Here is a 14716-nt window from a genome sequence, read left to right on the forward strand (position 1 = left end):
CATACTGCAACAGCATGCATTGGCGTACGCTGAGTAAGCCGAAATTTTGGTGGGGTTTTTTTTTTTGCAGTAAAAACTACCCCCCCCCCCTACAGAAAATCCTGCGTACGCCTATGTGTAATAGTATACGCCATTTGCGATATGAAACGTTCCGGCTGTTGGGTTAGGATCTGGAGAAATTATTTATTAGCTCTACACATGCATATGATTCAAATTTTGAACATAGAAATGATGAAATAGCTTATTTAGTTTTAGAATGCCGGAAATGAAACGAGTTTATTTTCATGTTCGTTTTTTCAGTGGTTTTTTTTTTTTTTTTTTTTTTTTTGTAGTAGCATTTATTTTGTTTCTTTCTTTAAAACTAAGACGTAAGAGACGACTTACGGTATCACGCCTTATTGTTTTGGCCGTTTCTTCAATAAAAAAAAATATCATCCAAGTCTAAGACAGGGGTCTTCAACTCATGGCCCGCGAGTCACATTTGGTCCTCGAAGCATTTTGTTGTGGCCCGCCGATCATTTTCAGAAAATGGTTGAAAACATTGGAAAACTTAAGATTAATTCTAAAATAAATGAAATAAATAATTTTGGAATTGATGAAAGAAATAATTCCAGATTAAATGAAACAGATAATTTCAGAATTAGTGAAAAAAAGTACACATTTCCATGAGAGAAATAATTTCGTAATTTTTGATAGAAATAATTTCACAATCAGTAAGAGTACAAATACAACGCCACGACAGGAAAAATACCCAACGAGGTGGCTGAGAAAAAGATGCCCATAAAAATATGGATGTCATATATTTCAAAAATACAGCAACCCAATTAAAAATGCAATTAACAAAATTTATAAACAATATATACACATGACAAAATATTATACAATGCCCATAAAGAATACTTATGGTTGTCTTAATCTAAGTATGGATAGCTTCTCGATTCACCCCAACATGTTTATCGTATTTCTTTTTAAACGTGTCAATTGTGTTACAATTTACTACCTCCGGGGTAAGCTATTCCATTTATTAACAACCCTATTAGAGAAAAATTCCCTGCGACACCATAACCTCGCATTGTCCCTCACCAATCGATACTGGTGTCCCCTTGTAAAAGCAGTCGATTGGCGGTGTACTAAAAGTTCATGGTCCATCCTATCCATCCCATTGAAAATTTTGAACACTTCGGTCATATCTCCTCGACACCTGCGTTCACCCAGTGTAAACATATTCAAAAAATGAAGTCTCTCTTCATAACTCAAGCCCCGTGTGCCAATAAGGACACGCGTAGCTCTTCTCTGCACCCCTTCAACCAAGTCTATGTCCCTCTGTAGGTATGGTCTCCAAAACCTTACAGCATACTCCAGTCCAGGACGAACTAAGCCTCAAAAAAGCGGAAGAATGACTTTAGGAGAACGCGAAGAGACCTTTTTGAAAATGAGACCAAGCATTCTATTCGTTTTTTTGACCACCGCTGAACAATGTTCAGAAAACCTAAGCCGCTCGTCAATGAGAATTCCCAAATCGGTGACCCTAGTTGCATCCGGGATAGTGACATCATTCAACTCGTAAGAGAACCGCGGGTTGTTCGAACCAAAATGAGCGACCATGCACTTATCAACGCTAAATGTCATGCTCCATTCATTTGCCCATGCTGCAATCCTGTTTAACTTGGTCTGGAGCAACTCCCTATCGCTTTGATTCCCGATTACCCCCATTAGCTTCACATTATCTGCGAATTTGCTAATAATCCCATCGATACCCTGATCGAGTTTATCGATAAAAAGTGATAAAAGTATGGGGCCAAGGACACTTCCTTGAGGAACTCCACTTGTGACACCTGTCCAACCAGAGAATTCCCCGTTCATCATAACTCGTTGCGACCTATCTCTTAACCACGATTCTATCCAATTTAGCAAGTTGCCACCAATCCCAATCTCGTGTAAACGCTTCAGGAGTTTACCGTGTTGGACCCGATCGAATGCCTTCTGGAAATCAAGGTAAACAACATCTACATTTTTGCCCTTACCCAAAGCCTTCGTGACGTGATCATAGAAGCAAATGAGGTTAGTCACACATGACTTCCCCTTCCTGAACCCATGCTGATTATCCGACAATACATTATTCTCGTCTATCCACTTCACGAACTGCCTTTTGATAATAATTTCCAAAATCGAGAGGGAGCTCGTCAGACTCACTGGACGATAATTGCACACAGCTTCTCTACTACCCTTTTTAAATATCGGAACAACATTAGCAAGTTTCCAATCGCTTGGGACGATACCCTCAGCAACACTACTCCTGTATATCTGTGCGACTGGCCCTAACAATTCATTAGCACATTCCCTGAGGAGTAATAGCATAATTATTGAAATAAATGATTTCAAGATATATTGAGAAGGAAAACTAATTTCAGAATTTCCGCAATAAATAATTAAAGAATAATTTAAAGTGATTTTAGATCAAAATTAATCTCAGAATTAATTAGTTTAATCATTAATTAATCAAAAACGTTTTCAAAGAATTATTGAAAAAAATTATTTGAGAACTAATCGAAATTGGTAGCTAATAAAAGAAATAATTTCAGAATTACATAAGTCTTCAATTATTTTTGTCCCTGTTTAACTCGGGGTCCTATCGGTTCCCTCTATTAAAATTTCGATAAATTACATCAGTTGGTGGCCCACGGGCTTCGTGGGAAGTTCCAATTTGGCCCACCGTGTTTGAAATGTTGAAAGCGGTGGTCCAAGACATTGTTTCAACAATAAAGGGGTCATGAAAATTCCGTATTAAGAGTCCGGATCTTCATTTAACATTGTCTTATAATATGTGAATTTGAAATTTAAAATTTTTATATCTGAATATATAGAAAAAATATTATATTTATAATTCAATTTTTTGCCGGAAAAAAAAAACAGAAAGAGAAATGTCTAGTTTTTTCAAGAGTGATCTCTAAGTATGAACCAAACCATAATCGGTAAATCAAGAAATTTCAGATAAAAATTGATATGTTTGAGAAAATTTTTCATCTACGAGGAGTTAATTAATTCATTCATTAAACGTAAGGAATCGTGTTGTCTTGAATATAATTGAGATTCGCCGATGATGAATGTGAAAACAGATGTTTTTAAAAGTTCACTTAACTGATTTTGAATGTGTACGAATTAATTGAAAATATGTAATTATATATACAATTAATCGATCAGAATGTGATGTCTAGTAATGTAACTGCAGTGTCGCGAAGAAAAAATCTTTTTCAAATCTTGAACTTAAAATCTTATGGGGCCTCTGCTAAAATTTTTCCGAACGATTTCACGCATTTTAAACAATGATAAATTTCTCTAGAATTCATTACTACCGTACTTCTCGGAATAAAAGTCGCTGCTCAGAGGTGATTTTAGAGCAGTGGTTCCAGTCTTTTTTTTTGCTATGTCCCACCAAAGCATTTTGTAAAATTCTGATGCCCCCCGAGAGACAGACGGTGGGGTATACAGGCCCCATAAGTCCCCGCCCCTTCCCCAGAATGATCAGAAATGAACAAAGAATTATAAAAAAAGAAAAAAAATCTTTTAAATGTTGGGGGACTTCTTTTCCTCAGCCCAAGATATCAAGGAAACACATATTTTCTGGATATTATGTTGAGGTGAACACAAAGAAAACTCGTCTTTCGTCCCACCTGGGGGCCATTTCCTGAAGTTAAGAGAGGCTACTGCCTCTACTTCAGTTCCTCACGCCACAGCGCTTTAAATAAGGAAGGCAGGGTCGTGTCTCCAGTGGCGTAGATGGTAGCATGGTTGCCCGGTATGCAAGAAGACCTCGGTTCGTGACCCGACGGAGACAAGATGACTCTTCTTTCCGAGTTCACCTCTGCATAATACCCAGAAAATATTTGTTTCCGTGACTTCTTTTGAATGCTGTTTCAATCGATTTTTGTGAATGTAAAATGCCTTTTGAGAAGGTTGAAAACTGGAAATTCATTATTTGAAAATTTTATTTATTCTGAGATAATTTTTTTCATAAAATATGAATTTTTATTAATTCTTAAAATTATTTCTTTCAAAAATTCTGTAAATTATTTCTTCATTGAGGTTTTTTTTCAATCATTTCTATAAATTCTGTAACTATGTAAGCTTTTTCGTTGGCGGACCACTGCAAAAAGCTTCGAGGGTGACATGTGGCATGCAGTCCATGCGTTGAAGACCCCTGGTCTAAACTTTCCGAAGAACATGACATCCATGAAAAATAAAAATAAAAGAACAAAAGGCCATGTTGAAGTCTCTGATAAAAATCAAACAACTCTCAAAATTAAAGCGGAATGAGATATTTCAATAATCTCAAATTGGCTAAATTGCAATAAGTTAACTCTTAATCTAAAGAAAACCGAATTCATTTATTTTCAATTATACTCAACTAAAAACAGAGAACCTATCATAATCCGGTGTCATACAAATGACTGCCCACGGGAGCATTGTACTTGCGAACAAATTTCAGAAACGGATGAATTTAATTATCTGGGTATTATCTTCAATAAAAACCTTAAATGGAAATCCCATGCTGTTTCTATAAGTAATAAATTAAAGTTTATCAACATTAGAATCCATACATTAAAAAATATTGTCTTCCCAGTCTTTCTTCGATCAATCTATTTCGCTTGGGTACTGCCAGTTATACAATATGCTATCACAGTTTGGGGTGGAGACTATGAGACTAATGTTAACATGGTTAGAAGCTCTTTGCAAAAAGTAATCAACAATGTATCTCAAAAAATGTTCATGATCCAGGACTGCAATAATGACTATAGATTTAATACTCAGAAACTTTATCTTTATAAAGTCTTTATCTTTATCCTAAGACAGAATTGTGATGTGAATATTTCTAAGCATAGACATTTTGAAAGTCCCAACCCCTCCCTTTTTTTATACTTGCAAATTCTTTGATATTTGCTGAATTTTTTTTTTTTTTTTTTTGGAACATCGAATGTTTTGGATGTTTTTGGATTGGCTTTTTCGAACATTAGATGTGTTTTTGGAATTTTCTTTCATATTTTTCCGAAAAGATAGATTTTTTTTCAAAATTTTTTGAAAATATTTTAAGATATTTTCTCCCATCGACTACTTGTGAGGATCGGAATGGAGGCATCTTTACGCTCAATGATAAAAACCACCAAAGAATGCCTCTAGGCTGCCTATGGGCACTGAATCAGGGGTGAAGGAGAAAAATAATTACAAAAATTGCGAAAAAACAGTTTTTATGCACGAATTTCGAACTAAAGATGCGGGCGATTCGTTCGCATCTTCAGTGCTCGTTTGAAAGGGTATGCGGACCCGCGTCCGCATCCGCTCCGTGTGAAAGGGGCCTTAGTCCCATCCGATTCGTTAAATCTGGATTCGACTGTATATATGCGTGATTTCGGAAATAGACGGTCTTTAGATTACCAAATATATAAGTTGTATATTTGTAATAAAAACTCATTCTCTCCTCTAATTATACAACCCTGGTCATACAACTCATTCTTTTTTGTTATTTGCTTGTTAATTGTTCAATTTATGATAGCACTCACATTTATTTCTCTCTCTCTCTCTCTCTCTTCGCGCATCCTGTAATTCAACTCTGCCCACCTCCCCTCACTCCATTAGAAATTATCAGTTTGGGAGGCCAACCATTTCGTAAAGTGTTTCCGGCGGCGTCAGGCACGTGCTTGTTTATTCGCCTTGATAATGGAATAAAAGGAAATACACGCGCTTTAGCATTACGCCGCCAGCATAGAAAATAACAGCATTGATTTTCTATTAAAATTTAATTACGTAAAATAACGTACGAAGTTCGTGAATTGATGAAATAAAATTCAACCATACGGAAATTAATATTTAAACCACAGTGGGGAAATTGAATCCCCCATTTTTTTTCAACTTTAAATTCCATGAAATATCATGAAAAATATATATATATTTCTCTTTTGTTTTTCTTATTTATGGGTGGGGGGAAGGGGGTGTTCATTCTTACCGTTGTCCAAATAACTTGTTCCTAAACCGTTAGCCATAGAGGAAAATTCCAATTGCAGAAAGTATTTAGCACTCCTCAGTGTAATTCTTTCACTACTAACGGTACGTACTTTAAACTGCCACAAATTTCTTAACCTCCATAACATACCTTACATACCCCAAAGCAGAATGTGCCAAAATCTGCTACGTACGTCGCAGAACAATTAGTGCTACTGCAGAACAATTTGGAAGAATTTTAAGAAAAAGTGCAAAAATGCACTATTACATGTATGGGGATTTTTACCGCAGAACATTTCGTCAGCTGATATCTCGCCGCAGAACAGTACTGAACATTCTGCTTTGGGGCTTACATACGTTGTTGAAGTATAAAGTATTTTGAAGTATAAAGGCTGAGTAACTACTTTGGATTACCAGATGACAGCACAAGTGTGGGACAACTAGTTTTTCAAATATGTTAATTAGTAAAATTTAATTATATGTTTCGCTCGTGTAAAAGTGTTGCAAAAAAGTGTGATACAGTAAAACACTGCTTTTAAACAAAAATTGTTCCTTAACAAATTTATAAAACAAATTATGACTTTCTTTTTGGTAAAATAAATAAATATTCATTATTATGCAGTATTAAACGTTTGAATTGGTATTTTTCATTTTTATTGTAATCGAAAAGCGCTGATGCACTTTCAAGTACCAGGTTAATTCGTTGTGCACTAAGTAATTTTTCAAAAAAAAAAAACCCTTTTTTTTTGTTTTTAAGCTTTAATTGGAACTAAAATAGCCAACCAAAAAATTCACACGATAATTATTTCGTTTTTTCATATTGTGGTGGGCGCGGTAGCCCAGTCGATAAGATGCTCGCCTAAAGTACCAAAGGATGTTTAGGGGTGTCGCGAGTTCCATACCAGGTTCGTCCTTGTTAGAAAACTTTCCTGACACAGCGGTACAGCAGAAAACGGCGACTTGACCGGAGCAAAAAAAAATTACTACCACAGGGAGTCCCATCGAGGGGTTAGCGCACGACCTCTCGATGAGTATGAAAACCAAGCCTGCCGATTGGAATCGGCAATAAATTGTAGGTCCCGGTCGAATTAGCCCTCGTGTGCAGAAAATGCCCGTGGTGAGACAAAAATGATCATAATGTGGTAGTGAAAGGATTATAACCCTTTCAAGTCAAAGTACTGAAAAGTGACGCAATTTAACCTTTTTTCGGTCTCTAGGGTCCCATAAAAAAAGTTATACAGCATATAGTAAAAATTTCTCCATGCACCGACGTGGAAAAAAAAATTGTTTTTTCTAGGACTAAAGCTGGCCAAGATATAGATAACTAAATTCGAAGTATCTTGCGTGGGTGTAGGCTTTCACAGCCGGCGTCTGGAAACAAGGTTTCACCAGGCAGTTTGGCCGTGGTCTTCTATTTATTATGTTTTGCCCACAGCTGTGACGTGCATCTTCAGAGTTCTGAATGCCGCCGAGATGCCTTCCCCATTAACTTTTTCTTTTGTTGTGATTGGCTGGATCCCTGGTAGAGCTGATTCCGGATTGGCTGGGAGCGAGTACCGTTTTGTGATTGGTGTATATTGGCTGTCGGGTTATTTTCGTAGAGAATTTCTGCATGGGAACCAAGCTGAGGTTTTTATCTTTTAAAATTTATTCTTTTTGCTTGAAGTTGTTTTTATACCCATAAATTTCTACATGTTCTCTGTGGAGGCGGGGATAGTAGTGAACATTGGAAGAATTCACGCGCTCATCTTTTCAAAATCTATTTCTTGTCCTGTTAGTACGCGCACATTGTCTCCTTGTCTCAATCTGTAACTTTGAAGCTCATTTAGTCTGGTGGCTGTGCTTCTCTTGATGGTACCAATGTATACTCTGCCAAATGAGCAAGGTATTTTGTCGACACCCGCTGCTGAAAGTGGTCCTCTTGGATCTTCTTCTGAGCAAAGTAAAACATCAAAAACAGATGAAAAACCACTGCCAAACAACCCGGTAAGTCCTTGTTTTCCATTCGAAGCATCTTGTTTGCTGAAAAATTATTTCAGAGATAAAAGGAATTTCGTAACCAATAATTTATTCATCGGGAGCACTCTAACACCTTTTAATGTTATGTCATTGAATGAAATCTCAAAAAAATTATATTGGCTATAAATTACATTACATAGATATAAATTATACGTCGAAGTGTTTAATGGTGCGTTTTGTGGCAAGGAATATGACTAAAATTTATAAAATTCAACGTTCGATCAATTTTGATCGTAAGAAATGTTTTTTTTTAACATGTAAGTGTATGGAGAATGTTTTGCTAAATAAAATGGCTCATACGCGACGCAGAGACCGATTCGATTTCGTAATTTTTTAAAAATAATTTTTTTACTTACTTGCTAACGGCTTCTAGCAACATTTTTTTTGCACAATTTGAAGTTTCCTATAAGACCTATAATACATAATGTATTCATAAAAACTTAACCTTTTTATGAATTAAGATATCAAACAACGTCAATAGCGTTGTAGAACAACCAATGTGTGAAGTAGCCGGACTTCAGCAGTAATATATAAAACAATCACAGACAACTTATAAGACTATTTTAAAGGATTTAATTACAGTTAAGGGGATTTTCTATTTAGCTTAGAAAAAAAAAAATATGGATATGGGGTAGGTGTAGTTTTTTTTTACACAAAAGAGTTGTTGCATTTTTTTAAACTTTGATAAATTTTTTTTGGCGGGATGCATACGAAATTTTTCTGATATTTTATACTCTTTTACCATATTTCACGGAATAAGCGCCGCATGGGAGTATATACTGTAAATTTGTTCCATTTTTTCTCTTGGAAATTTCGATTTCTACGTAAAGGCGGGTTTTTACACGGTCGACTACATTGATCAACGGGGTTAATTCAATCGGACGACGTCGATTCAAAGTTGGATAAGGCAAGCGTGGTCACCTGAAATTTAAAGATAACTTTTGATTCCCAACTTGTGCCAGGAGAAAGATAGGGGGGTCAGTCCCACGGACGAAAAGAAGTTGGGAATCCCAGCATCCAAATTAAATAATACGCGATTAAATGCAGAAATTCAGTCTTGTGTGTTCAAATTCAAAAGAGTTAATGCATGACATTCATTCAACAAGGTATATAATGTACACATATTATATCGTCGTAGTCCCCCTCAAGCTAGAAGCACGAATGTGCAATGTCCTTGGAAAAAAAAATAACGTGAGAAATGACATTTTTGAATGTTTACTCTACCCACGTTATTCTATGGAAGTTATTTCCCTAAAATGTTATGTAACATGTGCTCCAATAAGGACACACATTCACGTTTCCGGCAAAACTCAGATAGCAAAATAAGCTTTCCAACTAGCTGATAAAAAAAAGTGAAAATTTGCACATTCGTGCTTCTAGCATGAAGGGGGAATTGATATACTGATACAATATAATCTACATAAGCCAGTGTTAGGCGCGGTATCCCAGGTCGATAAGAAACTCGCCTAAAGTACCAAAGAATATTTAGAGGTGTCGTGAGTTCGATAACCGAGGTTCGTTCTTGTCAGAAACTTTCCTGACGCCGGGGTGCAACAGAAACGGTAACATGACAACAGAAAAAGATTGCTACCGCAGGGAGTACCACACTAAGGGGTTAGCGCACCAACGCCTCAGTGAGTATGGGGAAAAAGGAAAAATATCGAACGCTGCCGTTCGGAATAAATTGTAGGTCCTGGTTGAATTAGCCCTCATGTGCAGGAAATGACCGTTGTGCGACAAAAATAATCAAATAAGCCAGTGGTTCTCAAACTTTTTGCTATCGCGGCGCCCATAACAAAGGTTGGCGACGCACAGTTTGAGAACCACTGACAATAAGCAATAACCTTTAAAAATTTGAGAGTTTAACTACACGTTACGCCACTTAAATACCGCAACAGCGTTAATTGATATGGCTATTTTGTTCTCAACCCTCCATGTTCTCAACCTTTTTTGACTTGCGGAGCCTTTTTAAGTAAAAAAATTCGATGGCGGAGCCCTGTAGGCCAATTTTCTAATTATTCATCAAAGTTAGTGATTTATTTTTACTCTCTATTTGAAAATATTTATATAATTATCATTTTTTTAATTTTCCTCTAGCGGCCGCGGAGCCCCTGGAGAGTGCACAAGGAGCCCCAAGGGCCCCGCGGAGCACCGGCCGAGAACCACTGTGCTAAACGATCGCGCGCGGACGCGAAAAATCTGCGCAGCACTTTTTACGAACGGGAGGTTTTTCTATTATGAAACCGGTTCCTGTGCAAAAAACTGCATTCATTTTGACGACTGCTTGTGCGTCGGGAACTTTCGCGTACGAGGATAAACGCGCTCGTCTGGCACCGGCCCTAAAATCGCCCGTTCTATGGTAGCCACACCTCAAAACCGGTTTTTGGGTTGCGGAATTATGCGGAGTTCTGCGGCTGTGTACCCGGCTTTAGGCCGTTCATCTACGTGAATTTGTTGATTTAATCTGATCTGTTGAATATCAGGAGCTGTGAGATTTTCGTTAGATCTTATGGTTAGCATTTCAGTGATGATCTGTATCACTCTAATGAAATCTTAGGGAATAGAAGGGGGCTTTGGGTAATTTCACTTTTTGTAGAAAAAATGTCTCGATTCTTTTATTCACTCTTGAAAGCCAACTGTTATCATTAAAAAACCTATTTTTTATGGATTATTTTGAAAAATATCTACTTTTATTCTAATCTTTCAGAGAAAAGCAGCAAACAATATGCAGGAGTCTGCAATCCACAATAAAAAATTTAGATGGTTTTTTTAACGTGTCTGGAAAAAAATTAGTTATTTTTTTAAATTTAATATTAATGTGTGCAAAAATTAGATACTGACTATAGGCTGAGAGGAAATATATTGAGGAAAAAAAAAGTTTTTCACGTAAAATTTTGTAGTTCTGATATAGGAATGGGTTAAGGAAAAGTTGGCCATATCACTCGGCAGGGAGACGTAATGGAATGTATTGAATTAATGTTTAACACACACTCTTTCTCTGTTGTTCATAGAAAACTTTTTGATTTTGCATGCAGCCGCGTTAGGATTTCTTCATGCTCACAAACGCTACCTATGGAGAGAGAGAGAAAATGTGTGGAAACTCATCAAGAATCTTTTCACATTGTAGACAGTTATGCTGCGAAACGAATTAATTCTCAGTTCGTTTCCACACATTTTCAGTATATACGATTGAACTTGCATTATACAGCGGAATCTGGTACATCATGTCTACCATCATATCCCTGTTATTTTATTGAATTAATTGCAATAATTTTTATGCATCCCATTGCAGACCTGCCAACTCTCCAGATTTAGGTGGGAGAGACTCCGGTTTTGTTACCCTTTCTCCCACTCTCCTGAATTTTCAGAAATTTCTCCCGATTTTAGCCAAAAATTAGATTTTTTTCAATTTCAATTTTATTTTATTATTATTACAAAATATATAAACCACCAGTATGAGAGAGGAAACTAGTGGACACACAGATTTCATAAGGGTATAGTCATTTTCAATAGCTGAATCAAGTACTATATAATTTATATGCATAATAAATACATCAATAAAAATGAAAAGCTAATGAGAAAAAAAGGAATTATAAACACGGAAACAAAAAAAGGGGAGGGAAGAAAACAGAATAATATAAATAAACACAAATAGGTTGATATATATATAAAATTAGAGAAAATGGGAAGACGTAAAAAATTAGAAGAAATTGAAAAAAATTGGAAAAATATAGATCAGTATAAGGAGGTCTTTCTCAAGGGGGAACCCCCCCCCCCCACATTGCGCCAAACTGCAAAAATGTTTCTAATGATGGTAGGCCTGATAGGTGTATATTTACCATCGGTTCCCCCGACATTTTTGCGATAAACAAGCTTTGGAAGTCAAAAACCAATAAAACCTTGGAAGTTCCAAAGCTTGTTTATTGCAAAAATTTCGGGGGAACTGATGGTAAATTTACGCCTATTAGGCCTACCATCATCAGAAACATTTTTGCAGTTTGGAGTAATGTGGGGTGGGGGGTTCTCCCTTGAGAACGACCTCTCTTCACATTGATCCATATTTTTACAATTTTTTTCAATTTCTTCTAATTTTTTACGTCTTCCCATTTTCTCTAATTTTATAATTTCGAGTTATGTGTATAAAGCTGCCTTTTTGGTGCTATACTCTGACTTTTGAAGTTTTTCAAATAAATCTGGTTTCTGTCAGTTGCTCTTTTATAACGCTTGCTATATATACATATAATAAGAGAAAGAGAGAGAGTCACATGATTTGCACAGATATTGATATTTATAGCTGAATCTGGTGTATGCAATGAAATTAGTGTGTGATCATGATTAGCAAAAAAGGAAAATAATAATAAAAAATGTTAATAATATAAAATAACAATATTTTATTAGGTAAAGGCTTCGACCCGATCTCTCGATTTCAGCAGAAAAATTACAAGCGTTAACTGCACTCGTTATTTTCGGCATACGTTTTGCGGGATTAAGAGTAAACTAGAGTTGCTATATATGGTTGCGGATGGCGAAACTCACACACCTCTTGACGAACTGGTTCCGGCAGCAAAATGCTATTATGTCTAGTGCGTTTACCAGGAAAGTGAAAGGACGTGGGTTCGATTCCCCGCGAAGGCAGTTGAATTCTCTCTCTTTCCAGAAATTCATCTTTGCAACAGCTAGTAGTTAAAAACCTTCGTATGGTAGTGGAGAGTGACCTCATCCTTTCAAAAAATCACTTGGCCCGGGGGCCCATGATGCTCTTCAGACGGCCTTAGGTAGGGCTCCCCCCTTCCCCCGGGAGAATCTCCGGATTTCTGGACTCCAAAAATATTCGGATGTTTGCCATTCTGTTGAGGTTAAGTTATAATCTTATAATGTGGGGTGTAAACCATACCCAGGGCCACGTTTACCGTTTTCTGTGCTTGGGGGAGAAGTGTCTTTCTCATTAATCATGTATTAAGATCAAGATCAAAAGATGCCTTAAGAACTTAAGAATAGTTGGTTGGTTTGGAAGTTGAATTTCATATGCTAGAAGAGTCTCTAAAGAGATCAATATAGATCAGTGTTTCCCAAGGTCGGTAATACCGTCCCCTGGCAGGGGGCGATGGAATAGTCCAGGGGGGGGGTAAAAGCTATGGATGTTGTATGAGATCCTATGGGCGTAGCTTGAGTTGAGGGGCGATGGGAAAATTTGTTGTAGTTGAGCATTGGTACCATAGACAGATACAGAATCAACTGAACAGGCAAGGTTCACCCCCCTCACCTGTTTAGTGAAAAGGGTGGAGGTAGACATGCACCTTTGTTCACTATATGCATCCTCTATGATTCACCGCTCCTGTTGGAGGAGCCAGTATCTGCTTATGATGAGTACAGTATTGATATACAGTATTATGGTCAGTACAGTACTGAGTGATCTATAGTATTTTGTTCACTGTAAATCATGGATGGAGATATGGGAGGTGGCATCCCCCACATCATCAAAGGCGGAGACGACTGACCTAATGTATGTGTGTATGTATGAATTGACATCATCATCATCATGCTTCCCCCCACAGCAACCATCATCGTGTCTCTTCCCCAGACTTTCAAGTCAAGTCTATCTCTGCCTATCCCATAAATATTCAAAACCCAAAAGTTCAACATTTTTTTACCAACACTGATAATCCATGGACCAATGAATTGACTTGTGTTTTTTTAGTAATTATCAGTCTCAATAAAATATTCCAGTGTTATTATGAACAGTAGCAAAGAGCTCTTACACGATAAAGAACTTAGTCTTTATTTTTTAAGACCAGGTAATTGTTTCTTCTGCACACAAGTAAAAATTGAATACAAAATTTGTACGTAACTTTTTTTAAATGGAAAACCTGTAATATTACTGCACTGAATTAAAAAGTAATTACCATATATATGTGTATTAAGCAGAGTAATTTGGTAAAAAAATTTGTTCCAATATTAGAGAGGTGGGGTAATCTTGCATACGAGTCTGTTTTCCAGGATAAAAATTAAACTGGAGTTTTATCAACATTTCCTATAGCAGGGATGCACAACCTATGTGTAAACCTGCCCACACCTGTGTGCTGTGTGCTAAATGCAGCTCATAATGGTTTTCTATCCGGAACATGATAGTTGTTCCTAAAAAGTATCAATTCACACAAAAGGGTAAGTACACCAGTTTTTGGCATACAAATGGTAGCCATTTTGTGTACCTGGCCCATAGATTGAAAAAGTTGTGCCCCCCCCCCCAGCCTTCTTGATCTCACAGTAGCTATTTATCAACTAAATTAAGCCGAGGCTACACTCTTGTCCAGCCTTGTCCAATACCTTGCAAGGTTAGTCATGGGGGAGCTGTGTGGCTGCTCAACCATTAGCAATGATTTTATAATGATGGAGGCTGATTGAAAAAAATGGTCAGGACCTTCCAGCCCCCACTCCAAGTCAAAGGAGCCACCTTCCTCTCGGATCTTTCAGTCTGTCTGACCACACATTGGTTGAAGACCACCAACAGTCACAACATGGAGAGTGTTATAGAAGCAAATATTATTCGCCAGGTACATTGAGCCAGACTGGATTAGTATGTAGCCAGCCTATGCTGCTGGCACTTCATTACAGCAGGGGTAGGCAAACATTGGAAGCAAATATTTGCGATTGACTGTTGGACCAAGTTGGAGGCGAGTGTGGCCCTAGCTTCAGCTTCATTAAA

General features: G+C 37.1%; 1 protein-coding gene across 1 annotated transcript in view; it reads left to right on the forward strand.

Annotated features, from left to right (window-relative positions):
* Positions 1-14716, forward strand: part of Fim (plastin-2 fimbrin) — an 85108-nt gene that overhangs the window by 35916 nt on the left and 34476 nt on the right. The gene's annotated exons all lie outside the window — the stretch shown is intronic.

This window comes from Pholcus phalangioides, unplaced genomic scaffold (assembly GCF_987345545.1).
Source record: "Pholcus phalangioides strain wild (caught in Gottingen) unplaced genomic scaffold, Ppha-v1.0 ptg000007l_1, whole genome shotgun sequence".
NCBI lineage: Eukaryota > Metazoa > Arthropoda > Arachnida > Araneae > Pholcidae > Pholcus > Pholcus phalangioides.